The 12,119-nt window shown below is 43.2% G+C and overlaps 1 protein-coding gene across 5 annotated transcripts in view; it reads right to left on the bottom strand.

Annotated features, from left to right (window-relative positions):
• The window catches only part of galnt11 (UDP-N-acetyl-alpha-D-galactosamine:polypeptide N-acetylgalactosaminyltransferase 11 (GalNAc-T11)), a 246,718-nt gene that overhangs the window by 121,999 nt on the left and 112,600 nt on the right, over window positions 1-12,119 (bottom strand). The window contains exon 1 of one of the 5 annotated variants that reach the window (XM_038798431.1): window positions 9,845-10,304. The exons of the other annotated variants lie outside the window; for them this stretch is intronic. The gene's annotated coding sequence lies outside the window, so the exon portion shown is untranslated. Of the gene's footprint in view, window positions 1-9,844; window positions 10,305-12,119 lie in introns of those variants that run through there. 5 annotated transcript variants of the gene reach the window in all.

Here is a 12,119-nt window from a genome sequence, read left to right on the forward strand (position 1 = left end):
CCTTTATCAACAGCATTACTCCAGCTCCTTTTCCACTTTGTGAACTGATGAATACTCTTGAATGTTCAGCTCTCTACCTTGGTCACCATGCAGCCATCTCTATAATCAAACTTGGATCATAAAATCATAGAACGTTTACAGAAAAGAAAGAGGCCACTTGGCCAATCATGTCTGTGCCGGCCAATAAATGAGCCCCCCAGCCTCTTCCCACTTTCCAGCATTTGGCCAATGGCCCTGCAGGTTACAGCACTTGAGGTGTATATTCAGACCTTTTAAAAGGATTGAAGGTTTCTGCCTGTACTACCTCATCTGCCAGTGAGTTTCAGACCCCCTCAACATCAACTTAATATGAGGTAAGTCCGTTCAAAAGTCTGATGGCAGCGGGGAAGAAGCGGTTCTTGAGCCGGTTGGTACGTGACCTCAAACTTTGGTATCTTTTTCCTGCCGGAGAAGGTGGAAGAGAGTATTTCCAGGGTGCGTGGGGCCCTTAATTATGCTGGCTGCCTTTCCGAGGCAGCGGGAATTATAGATAGAGTCAATGGATGGGAGGCTGGTTTGCGTGATGGATTGGGCTGCATTCATGACCTTTTGTAGTTTCCTGCGGTCTTGGGCAGAGCAGGCTCCATACCAAAGCTGTGATACAACCAGAAAGAATGCTTTCTATGGTGCATCTGTAGAAGTTGGTGAGAGTCGTAGATGACATGCCAAATTTCCTTCGTCTTCTGAGAAGCTGGGAATCGAACCCGTGACCCTGGAGCTGTAAAGCAACTGTGCTAACCACTATGCTATCGTGCTGCCCCAGCCTTCTGGGTGAAAAATATTTTCTTCATCTCCCCTCTAATCTTTCTACCAATCACTTTAAATCTATGCCCCCTAGCCACTGACATCTCTGCTAAAGTAAATATTCCGTTCCCATCTGTCCTATCCAGGCCAGATGAGGGACCGTTTTGTCGAGGGACGCCGACACCCAGAGGAAACTCCTTTCAGAGGCCCACTTAACCCTCCAAAGGGTAATAAACATCACCATTTCCCAGGAGAATATGGAGTCCAAGAGTTGGAGGGCGAGGTGGTCCTGAATCTCGGTCGCCAAAGTGACCACCGACTGGCCACAGCAAGCTTGAAAGACAAGAGCTTCCGTGAAACAGGACTGACCACTGGACCCAAGATCTTCGCTATGGCGTATCCGGGTGCAACAGAGAAAACTCACCTGAACTGGAGCTCCAAGACGGCGGCCACAGGCTGGGCACCGTGGCCAGGGCCGGGACACCAGGCAGGCCCGTGAAGACACCATTCCCTGCCAAACCCAGAAGCATTACCGACCTGACCTTCCTTCCCCCCCCCCCCCCCCCCCAAGGGGCTAGGCATATTATGACAAGGACCAAGAGGACACATACTGACGGTTACATTGCGCTGCAGCCCCCAGGGTTGCGCCCATCCAGATTGCATTGAAGGCGAACAGAAGCCCCGTTGACATGGGTCTCGACACAGGTGGGGCAATCTTGGTGATGAAGGAATGTCTTGACAAATACATTAATAGGATGGGAATAGAGGAATATGGTCCCCGGAAGGGTGGGGGCTTTTAGTTCAGACAGGCAGCACGGTCGTGCAGGCTTGGATGGCCGAAGGGCCTGTGACTGTGCTGTCATTTTCTTTGTTCTTTGATCAGCTGCTGGACATTCGCCATGATTTAAACCGGTCTCCAGAGCTTGGAACTTTGGGACATGGATGCCCGGTTGCCTACATACCTGCACATCTTGGGACTGTGGGAGGAAACCGGAGCACCCGAAGGAAACCCACGCAGACACGGGGAGAACGTACAGACTCCACACAGGCAGTACCCAAGCCGGGAATCGAACCTGGGACCCTGGAGCTGCGGAGCAACTGTGCTAACCAATGGGCTACCTCTACTTAAAAAAGCCAGAGCAGTGCAAAATGCTGCTCAATGTCCACCGTGCTAACGACACCAAGTTCATTGCAACTCAAGGGACCCAGGTCTCAGTTCTAGTGGATATCACAGGAACTATTAACATCAGCAAGGTCAAAGAAGATAGGAATCATCCTTTAAGCTGCTACTTCTATGGAGTATACCTAAAATGTTAAAACACCACAGGATTTAACAGTAATAGGGCAGCATGGTAGCACAGTGATTGGCACTGCGTGAAGCTCTGCAGTGCCATGCTGGCCCCCTGTGCAGCACAGGATCGCTGCTCCTGGGGGCCAGATGACGCTATCGTAAAACGCTCCAGCATTTACGATGGCATCAACACTTAGCCCCATTATCGGAGAATCCCGTCCCCTATCTTCAAATAAGTGCTAATCACTGTGCCACCCAGAAAAATGCAGGGCAGTGGTCATTTTAAGAACAGTAGGCAGAGTTGTGCTTAGCATGTGGGGTTACCTCCTGGACAGCCACAGGAGTTGAATGCAGTACTATCAAGCAGCACTTACTCAGGAATAACCTCATTAATGCTCAACTGCCAGGGACACACAACTCCTGAACTCATTTCTGCCTTGATCCAAACATGGACGAATGAACTGAACTCAAGAGGTGACAGTCGCAGTCCTTGAAATGAAGGCAGCATCTTACTGCATGCGGCATCAAGCGCCCTAGCAAAACTGGAGTCAATGGGAATCAGGTTGACTCCATTGACTGGAGTCAAACCTGGCACAAAGGAAGATGGTGCAATGGCAATCTCCAACAAGTGAATCCGACCATCTCCCCATGACATTTAATTACATTAGCATTGCTAAATTCTCCACTATCAATAACCAGGGGTTAAAATTGACCAGAAGCCGAACTGGACCTACCATATAAATACTGTGGCTACTAGAGCAGGTAAGAGGCTCAGGATTCTGCGGAGAATAATTCACCTCCTGCCCACCATCTAAATGGCATATGTCAGGATTTTTAAAAAATGTCCACTTGCTTGGATGAGTCCAGCTTCAACAGTACTCAAGAATCTCAATACCATCCAGGACAAAGTAGTCTGCTTGATTGGCACCCTTCCACAAACATTCAGTCCTTCCACCACTGAGCACAGTGGCAGCAATGTGTACAATCAATAAGATGCACTGCAGCAACTACCAAGGTTCCTTTGACAGCACCTTCCACAGAAAAGTTACAGTGCAGAAAGAGGCCATTCAGCCCATCATGCCTTTGCCAGAACCTGTGGCCTCTACTACCTGGAACACCAGCAACTGCAAGTTTACCCCCAAGCCACACACCATCCCAACTTGAAACAATATAATTGTTCCTGGAACTCCATTCCTAACAGCACTCTGAGAGTCCCTAGATCACATGGGCTGCACTGGTTTAAGAAGGTGGTTCATCACCATCATCTCAAGAGCAATTAAGGGGCTGGTTTAGCTCACTGGGCTAAATCGCTGGCTTTTAAAGCAGACCACGCAGGCCAGCAGCACGGTTCGATTCCCGTACCAGCCTCCCCGGACAGGCGCCGGAATGTGGCGACTAGGGGCTTTTCACAGTAACTTCATTGTATCCTACTTGTGACAATAAGCGATTTTCATTTCATTTTCATTTCATTTCAAATGTTGGGTTAACCAATGGCACCCACATTCTGCAAAAGAATTTTAAAAATACACTGCGCTGCATGTATTTGTCCTGAGACAGTGAATGCATTCTCTTAGGTGTCTAATATCACAGGCTGTGATAAATCTGAAGTGATAGTCTGAGAATTAGAGCCAGCCCTTTCAGGAGATAAATTAGGAAACGCTTCCATATGCAAGAGGGGAAGAAGTTTGAAATACTCTTCTGCAAGTGCCAAATGATGCTAGATCAACTGTGAACATGAAATCTAAGATTAATAGAATTCAGTTATCCAAATGTATCATGCGACATGGGGACATGGGGAAATAATGGGTATATGGAGTTGGATCGTTATAACCCATGATCTCGCTGAATGACTGAGCAGGCATTAAGGGATAATTGGCGCAATCCAGTTCCACGGTTTCAATTCCAGTGTAACAGATTGGGGCAGACCAGGGAACAAGAGCTTGAACAATACAAAAGTAGGAATAGTATGAATATTAGGAGATCCTTCCTTTTCCAGAGAACAGTGAGCCTTTGGAATACATTGCCAGTTGGTGTAATGGGTGCCAATTCTCTGCTCATCTTCAATGAGTTGAATCGATTTTGACCATGGCAGAGGTCTCAATATACAGATGGCGAATATTTGCATAGATAATTCTCGATCCATGTGATCTCCAGGACTAGTTTCAATCACCTGATAAAAATTTTCCAGGTTACTTTTTCTATGGGTTTTTTTCTGTTGTTTCCTTGTTCAAGAGATTCCATGGGTTTGGTGGGATGAGGGAAAAAGGAATAATTGTTGCCGTGATGCATGAATAATCATGGTGTGGGACAAGCTTGATGTACTTCCTGTTTTTTTCCCCCACTTGTCAATTTTGTATAAATTTTTTAAAAATGAAATGTGTAATTCTCCGTGTTGAAGCATGAAATGTTTTGTCATTGGGAACAGTTGAGACAGAGACCAATGCTATATGGCAAAGAGAATTGAATACTTAAATCAGAGAAAAATACAAGCATACAGAGAGATACCATAGTAGTACAATCAATTCTGGTGTTAGGAAAGTTAACAAAATTAACAGTAATTTAAGATGAAAATAAAATAACAGACAAGTAACAAGACTAGTAGGCATCTAGAGGAAGAATGAGATGCGATTTGCCCAGTAACAAGATTAGCAGGAGTCTAGAGACATTGACATGTGAATGGCCATATCAGAAACATTATTTACCAGAGATCAGTGGGGCTATACAAATGATAAAAGCAAGGAATTTGAGAGAGGGGGACAGCAGAAATCACAGAGGGGAATATCAAAGAGACTAAATGGTATAACTGTGAGCACCCTCATTGTGGAGGGAGGCTACTTCTACATCCAACAGTCAGACAGGCTAGTTCCACCTACGATCCGAGACACGGAGGCCTGTTCCATCTAACATTTAGAGCCACGGCATATTGTTGCCACTGACTCTAGAAAGCGCAGAGTTGAGCCATTGTTGAATCATAAACAGATGTGTTTCCAGACTTGGTCACCTAAATGTCATGACTATTAACTGGATTTGACCTATAGAGTTACTAACATTGGATATTGCTTGGGGAAAGGGGCGTCTCAATGAGTATACATCACTACAAACCAGTGTTTCAGATTATCCTTTGGGGTTTGAGACACTCGCAGATAACATCAGCAGGGTTCTTAATATTGGACCGCTCTGCAGACAGATCCAATGAGTCAAGTGCCTCATTTTGGGCTGTTAATATCTACAGTTCTAAAGGTTTGTTAGTGTTGCAATTTTTGATTTGGTTTTAAGTGTTTAACACATTTCTGGTGTGAAAATAACAATTCAACCATTCTTTCTGGTTGGCAGGTACGATAGTTTGCTACGTTTAGTTATTTTAATTCCTTATGCTGCAGTCAGCCAGGTCCCAATCCCATCCGGTTTTATTACCACTTGCAGGTTTCAAAATAATACATTTAATCTTAAACATTGAGAGAATTTGCAAAATAAAATGGGTATTTAAACTTGAATGATATATTATAATTGCAAATATGTAGGTAATGTTTTCTGACATTGCTGCGTGGACCAGAACGTGCAATAATTGAACCAGTTTGCCTGCATAATAACATTCATCACACTTCAAATGTAATTCATTAGGTAAAGCACTTTGAGATATTTCGATGTGAAAGGTGCCATATGGCTTATAACGTCCTTTCTAAATCAGAAGAAAGGATGAACGCCAAAATCAATGCTGCAGCTCATCACCATAGCTAAAATTTGTACGGGAGAATATAACGTAAATCAGGAAGTGATTAGGTGACACCAAACTTGATTTGAAAAGCACGACATTGTAAGAGGAAGGAAAAATTGAGAGAAATAAGCTTGAAAGAGTTGCAGAATTAATTAGGAGGCTGAGCTGTGAGTCCTGACTTTAAAACTGTGATGAAAGAGGAAGAGAAATGAGGATGGTGCACTCGGAGCGCAGGAAGAACAAGAGAGAAATGCTCAGAGGCCCATAGATCATAGAAGTGTTAATTAAAAAATGTGACAAGGTTGGTATAGGAAAGCGGGGTTGAGAAAGAGCAAGAAATACTGCACCACGTTTCAACAAAGGAGGGAGAGAGAAAACAGTGAACCACAGGCCAGTTAGCCTAACATCAGCTGTTGGTGAAATGCTGGAATCTATGGGCGGCACAGTAGCACAGTGGTTAGCACTATTACTTTACAGCACCAGGGTCCCAGGTTTGATTCCCGGCGTGGGTCACTGTCTGTGCAGAGGTTGCACGTTCTCCCTGTGTCTGCGTGGGTTTCCTCCAGGCCCTCCAGTTTCCTCCTGAAAGACGTGCTGTGAGGTGAATTGCACATTCTAATTCGCCCTCAGTGAACCTGAACAGATTGTGGCGACTAGGGGTTTTTCACAATAACTTCATTGCACTGTTAATGTAAGCCTACTTGTGACAATAAAGATTATTATTATTCAAAAAGTCTTAACACTGCATTTAGAAAAGCATAGTATGATTAGAGCAAGTCAACATGGTTTTACTAAGGAGAAGTCCTGTTTGCCAAATTTATTAGAGTTTTCTGAGGATGTAACTAGTAGGGTAGATAAAGGGAAACCGGCAGATGCAGTACATCTGGATTTCCAAAAAGCATTTGCTAGGCAAGATAAGGGCTCATGGAGTTGATGGTAATGAGTAGTGGACTGGTTAACGGATAGAAAGCAGAGAGTGGGCACAAACAGGGATTTCTCAAGTTGGCAGGCAGTGAATAGTGGAGTGCCACAGGAATCACTGCCGGGACCTCAGCTATTTACTATCTGTAGTAATGACTTGGGTGAAGAAACAGAGAGTATGTATCAAAGTTAGCTGATGGGAAGGGAACCTGTGGGGAGGTCACAGAGTGGCTGCAAAGAGATATAGACATTTTAGTGAGTGGACAACATGATGGCAGATGCATTCTAATGTAAAGTGGAATTATTAACTTTGGTTGTAAGAATAGAAAAGAACATATTTTTTAAAGGTGTGAAACTTGAGTGTTGATGTTCTAAAAAGATGTGAGTGTGCTTGTACAAGGAATGCAAAAAGTTATCATGCAAGTGTAGCAAATAATTAGAAAGGCAAATGGAATATTGGCCTTTATTGCAAGGGGACTGGCATATAAGAATAAAGAAGTCTTGCTACAATTGTACAGGGCTTTTGTGAGACCATATCTGGAACATTGTGCAGTAAGAAAGGATATATTTGCATTGGAGGTGGTACAGGAAAGGTTTACTAGATTGTTTACTGAGATGAGAGGCTGAGCAATTTGGGCTTATATTCTACAGAGTTTAGAAGAATAAGAAACAATCTCATTAAGACCACCAATGTTCTTGATTGGGTAGATACTGAGAGATTGTTTCCATTGGCTGGTGAGTTTTAAACAAGAGGGCGCAGTGTCAGGGTAATGATTCAATTATTTAGGATTGGCACAAGGAGAAATTATTATTCTTTGGAATTCTCTACCCCAGAGGGCTGTGTATGCTCCATTGTTGAATATACCCATGGCTCGGATAGACAGATTTTTGGGTGTCTTAAGAAATTAAAGGATATGGGGCGCGGGCTGGAAAATGGAGTTGAAACCCAAGATTAGCCATGATCATATTGAATGGCCAAGAAGGTTGAACGGGCTATATGGTCAACTTCTTATATTAGTGGGCAGCACGGTAGCATGGTGGTTAGCATAAATGCTTCACAGCTCCAGGGTCCCAGGTTCGGTTCCCGGCTGGGTCACTGTCTGTGCGGAGTCTGCACATCCTCCCCGTGTGTGCGTGGGTTTCCTCCAGGTGCTCCAGTTTCCTCCCACAGTCCAAAGATGTGCGGGTTAGGTGGATTGGCCATGCTAAATTGCCCGTAGTGTCCTTAAAAGTAAGGTTAAGGGGGGGGAGGGTTGTTGGGTTACGGGTATAGGGTGGATACGTGGGGTTGAGTAGGGTGATCATTGCTCGGTACAACATCGAGGTCCGAAGGGCCTGTTCTGTGCTGTACTGTTCTATGTTCTATGTTCTGCTCCTATTTCCTGTGATCTTGAAGAAAGAAGGAAAAAGGAGGTTATGTAAAAAAAAAAGAAAGCACTCAAGAATAAAAAGACAGAAACAGTTCAACATAAGAGTGTCTTTATCGACCAGATTTTTCCCTTGTATGCTGCCCAGAAGTGTAACATGGGTTATAAGATCCTTCATAGCAATGGAAGAAATAATGACGTTTGAATGAAGTTTGGTCTTTTTGACTTTTAATTAAGAGTTATTGAGAAAAGAAATTGTAATGGGGCACTTGGGAAATGCTTGTGATTGCAGCACCTTGGTGTAGAAGGTGATAGAAAGTATTGTTATAAATACAACAAACCAAGCCACCTTCTCCAGAGGATTGGAGAGCATCACAAAGAACAAAGAATAATACAGAACAGGAAGAGGCCCTCTGGCCCACCAAACCTGCACCTATCCAGATCCCTTATTTACACCTACTGCTCATTGCCCAAACGATCTGTATCCCTCCATTTTCCGCCCATTCATATGTCTATCAAGATACATCTTAAACGAGGCTATCGTGCCCGCCTCCTCCACATACACTGGCAACGTGTTACAGGCACCCACCACCCTCTGCGTGAAAAACTTTCCCTGCACATCTCCCCTAAACTCTCACCTGTGCCCCATTGTAACTGGGTCTTCCATCCTCGGAAAAAGCTTCTGACTATTCACCCTGTCTACACCTCTCGTAATTTTTAGACCTTAATCAGGTCTTCCTTCAGCCTCCTCCTTTCCAACGAAAACAATCAGAGCTTATTCAACCTCTCCTCATTGCTAACACCCCCCAGACCCCCTCCAGACCAGGCAATATGCTGGTAAACCTTCTTTGCACTCTCTCCAAAGCATCCATGTCCTTTTCGCAGTGTGGCGACCAGAACAACATGCAATATTCCAAATGTGGCCCAACTATGGTTTTATACAATTGTAACATAACCAGCATTGTAACATAACATAACATTGTACTCAAATGTCCCAGCCGATGAAGGAAAGTATACCTTCTTGACTACCTTATCTACCTGAATTGCCACTTTCATGGAACTATGGATCTGAATGCTCAGATCCATCTTTCAATGGGTTCTGCCATTTACTGTATAATTCACACCTGAATTTGATCTTCCAAAATGCATCACCTCGCATTTGTCTCGATTGAACTCCACCTGCCATTTCTTCTGCAATCTATCTATAGTCTGCTGTATTCTCTGACATTCCCCTTCACTATCTGCAACGCTGCCTATCTTAGTGACATCTGCAAACTTGCTAATCAGGCCATCTACATTTTCCTCCAGATCATTTATAAATATTACAAACAACAGTGGCCCCAGCACTGATCCCTGTGGAAGACCACTAATTACAGGTCTCCCTTCTGAAAACCTCCCTTCCAAGTGACAGACTGTTTGGGAAAATGCTGAAAAGTGGTACACAGAAAGACAGAAACAGATTTATTTTAGATCCAAGCAGGAAATGGTAATCAACCACCGCGACCAAAAAGAAAACAAGGTCATGGACATAGAAGACAATATTAAATCATTTTGTTAAATAACCGTGTAAAATTCATGGGGAAACAATTTTACCCTGGTTAATCACAATGTTTCATTAAGTTCTGTAAAAAGTAAATAAAATATTTTTAAAGCTAGTGAAATAAAGCAATGGTTGTGCTCATTTCTATATACACAAAAATTAAACAAAAAAGCCGTTTTGTTTCGAAGAAGTGGGAAAAAAATTCTAAGACTATTTACGTAACTTACAAACAAATGCCCCTCAAAGGATCCTCCACTTGGGTCACACTCTAGATGCATTGGCATTTCAGCCACAATGGAACTGGATGTTGGCCCAGCAATCTCTTTAGACTTCCCTTCAGAGGTCTTGAAGCCACTCCAAAGAGCTGTGAGAAGAGCTTGGATTTTTCTTTGCTAGTGTGGTGAATCTATTAACTGTGAGCCAACCTTCTCTACTAAATTGTACCCACCCAAACGGCATAACACAATACCATGTAATCACATCACTGCACAAAGGGTGAAACCACATTATGGAATTTCAAAGGCATTTTTTAATCCAGCTTAAGTATGGAGCTAGTTCCTTCTCCTATATCCACAATGGATGTTTAGTAGTGTCGATGAAGAGATTTGTGGCGCACTGTGGGTGTTGCCATTTACAGTCATTCTGAATGAACTTTACAGTCTGATTTGAGCAATAGGCATGCATGTCAGATGAAGAAACTGACAACAGGTTCTTACAGTTTGTGGCACATCCAATGAATTGCATCAGAGAGAAGGAAAGAAGAAATAACTTTCATTCAATAGTGGCTTTCACAACTTCAGGACAGGACAGAAAATAAAGTACTTTCGAAGTGTAATCACTGCTCTAATGAGGGACATGGTAGTCAATTGGCCATAGTAAGGTTCCACAAATAGGAATGAAATAAATGACCTGATCAACTGTTGTAAGAGTGCAACGGAATATTGAGGGACAAATATTGGTCATTACACCTAGGGGAACTCCCCCTTTCATCTTCCAGTGGTGCCATGGGATCTTTCACATCCATCTGAGGGCAAGCGGCCTCATTTTAACTGAAAATCATGTCATGTGTGTTGTGCCCAAAGTCAGTTTCTTGGCTGGCTTAAGTAGCCAAGTTGGCTAGATGGCTGGCTTGTGTTTTAGAATAACTCTCATAGTGCAGGTTTGATTCTTGTTCTCGCTGAGGTGGCCTTGAGGCCTGTCTCCTAGTCCTGCCCCTGAGGGTGGGAGACAATGACAATCACTGACAAATACTGCCAACGAAACAGCTCAAGATAAAGAATCAAACAGCCAAGGATCTGACTTCAGTTGAAAGATGGTGCCTTAACCAGTGCAGCATCGAAATATCAGCTTTGATGATGGGGTTAAGTCTCGAGTGGGACTGAAAGCGCCAACTTCTGACTCAGGTGAGAATGCTACCACTCATCAAGGACTGACTCATCTTCAGAGGTCTTAGCATGCTAACCAAGTATCTCATGATCATGGTCATTCTCCCATTCGTCCTCCTAAATGACAATGTCTTGTGATTAATGTCAAGAGGGTATGGATGTGGCAGAATTATCCATGGAATTGGAAAATACCACCATTCCATCATTCCATCACTGTCTTTGGGTCAAAATCCTGGAACTCCCAACCTAACAACATTGTGGAAGTACATTCAACACATAGATTATTTTGGTTCAAGAAGCCAGCTCAAAACCATAATTTCAGGGGATGGGAAATAAATGCTGGCCTTGTCAGAAACACCCATAGCCTGTGAACTAATAAAAATAATCTATTGCTTTTATTTCAATAGGCACAATCAGATCGAGCTGGCTTTCTATCTGAATGATATTGGAACCAGCATTAGTCAAAAACCACACAGCATTGAAGTCCTCCTTAATTTTTACACAGAACATAGAATTTACAGTGCAGAAGGAGGCCATTTGGCCCATTGAGTCTGCACCGACCCTTGGAAAGACCACACCACTTAAGCTCACACTTCGACCCTATCCCCGTAACCTCTCCTAATTTTTTTGAAATGTTTGTAACCACAAACATTTACGACATTGAGTGACAGTTACATTTGCTTCAAAACATTTATCAAAGAAATATAGAGAAGAAGCGAATACACAATTGCAACATAAACTATTTGGACAGAAAGGTAAATTATGTGAAGCATTTTCTACCAGGCCCACATAAATAGGAAGCCAGAAAATATTGAGGTAGTGATTCTTCCTGTTGCTACATTTCCTATCATTTCTCTTGTAATAATATTCTTTTTCTTAAGTAATGTAACTTTCAAAATCTAAAATGATGCAACATGATATTGGAACTGGATGGTGTTCGAGATTAACAGTTTAGAAGTAAGTGCTGAGCATGGGAAAAGGGAGAAGGGTAGGCAATTTGCAAGTCCAGCTACCAAAGTATGCACACAGCAAGGTCCCACAGATGGAAGTGAAATAAGTGAGCATTCAGTCTGATTTTGCTGATGTTGGCTAAGGGATAAATATCAACCAGGAGAAC

This window comes from Scyliorhinus canicula, chromosome 5, assembly GCF_902713615.1.
Source record: "Scyliorhinus canicula chromosome 5, sScyCan1.1, whole genome shotgun sequence".
Taxonomy (NCBI): Eukaryota; Metazoa; Chordata; class Chondrichthyes; order Carcharhiniformes; family Scyliorhinidae; genus Scyliorhinus; species Scyliorhinus canicula.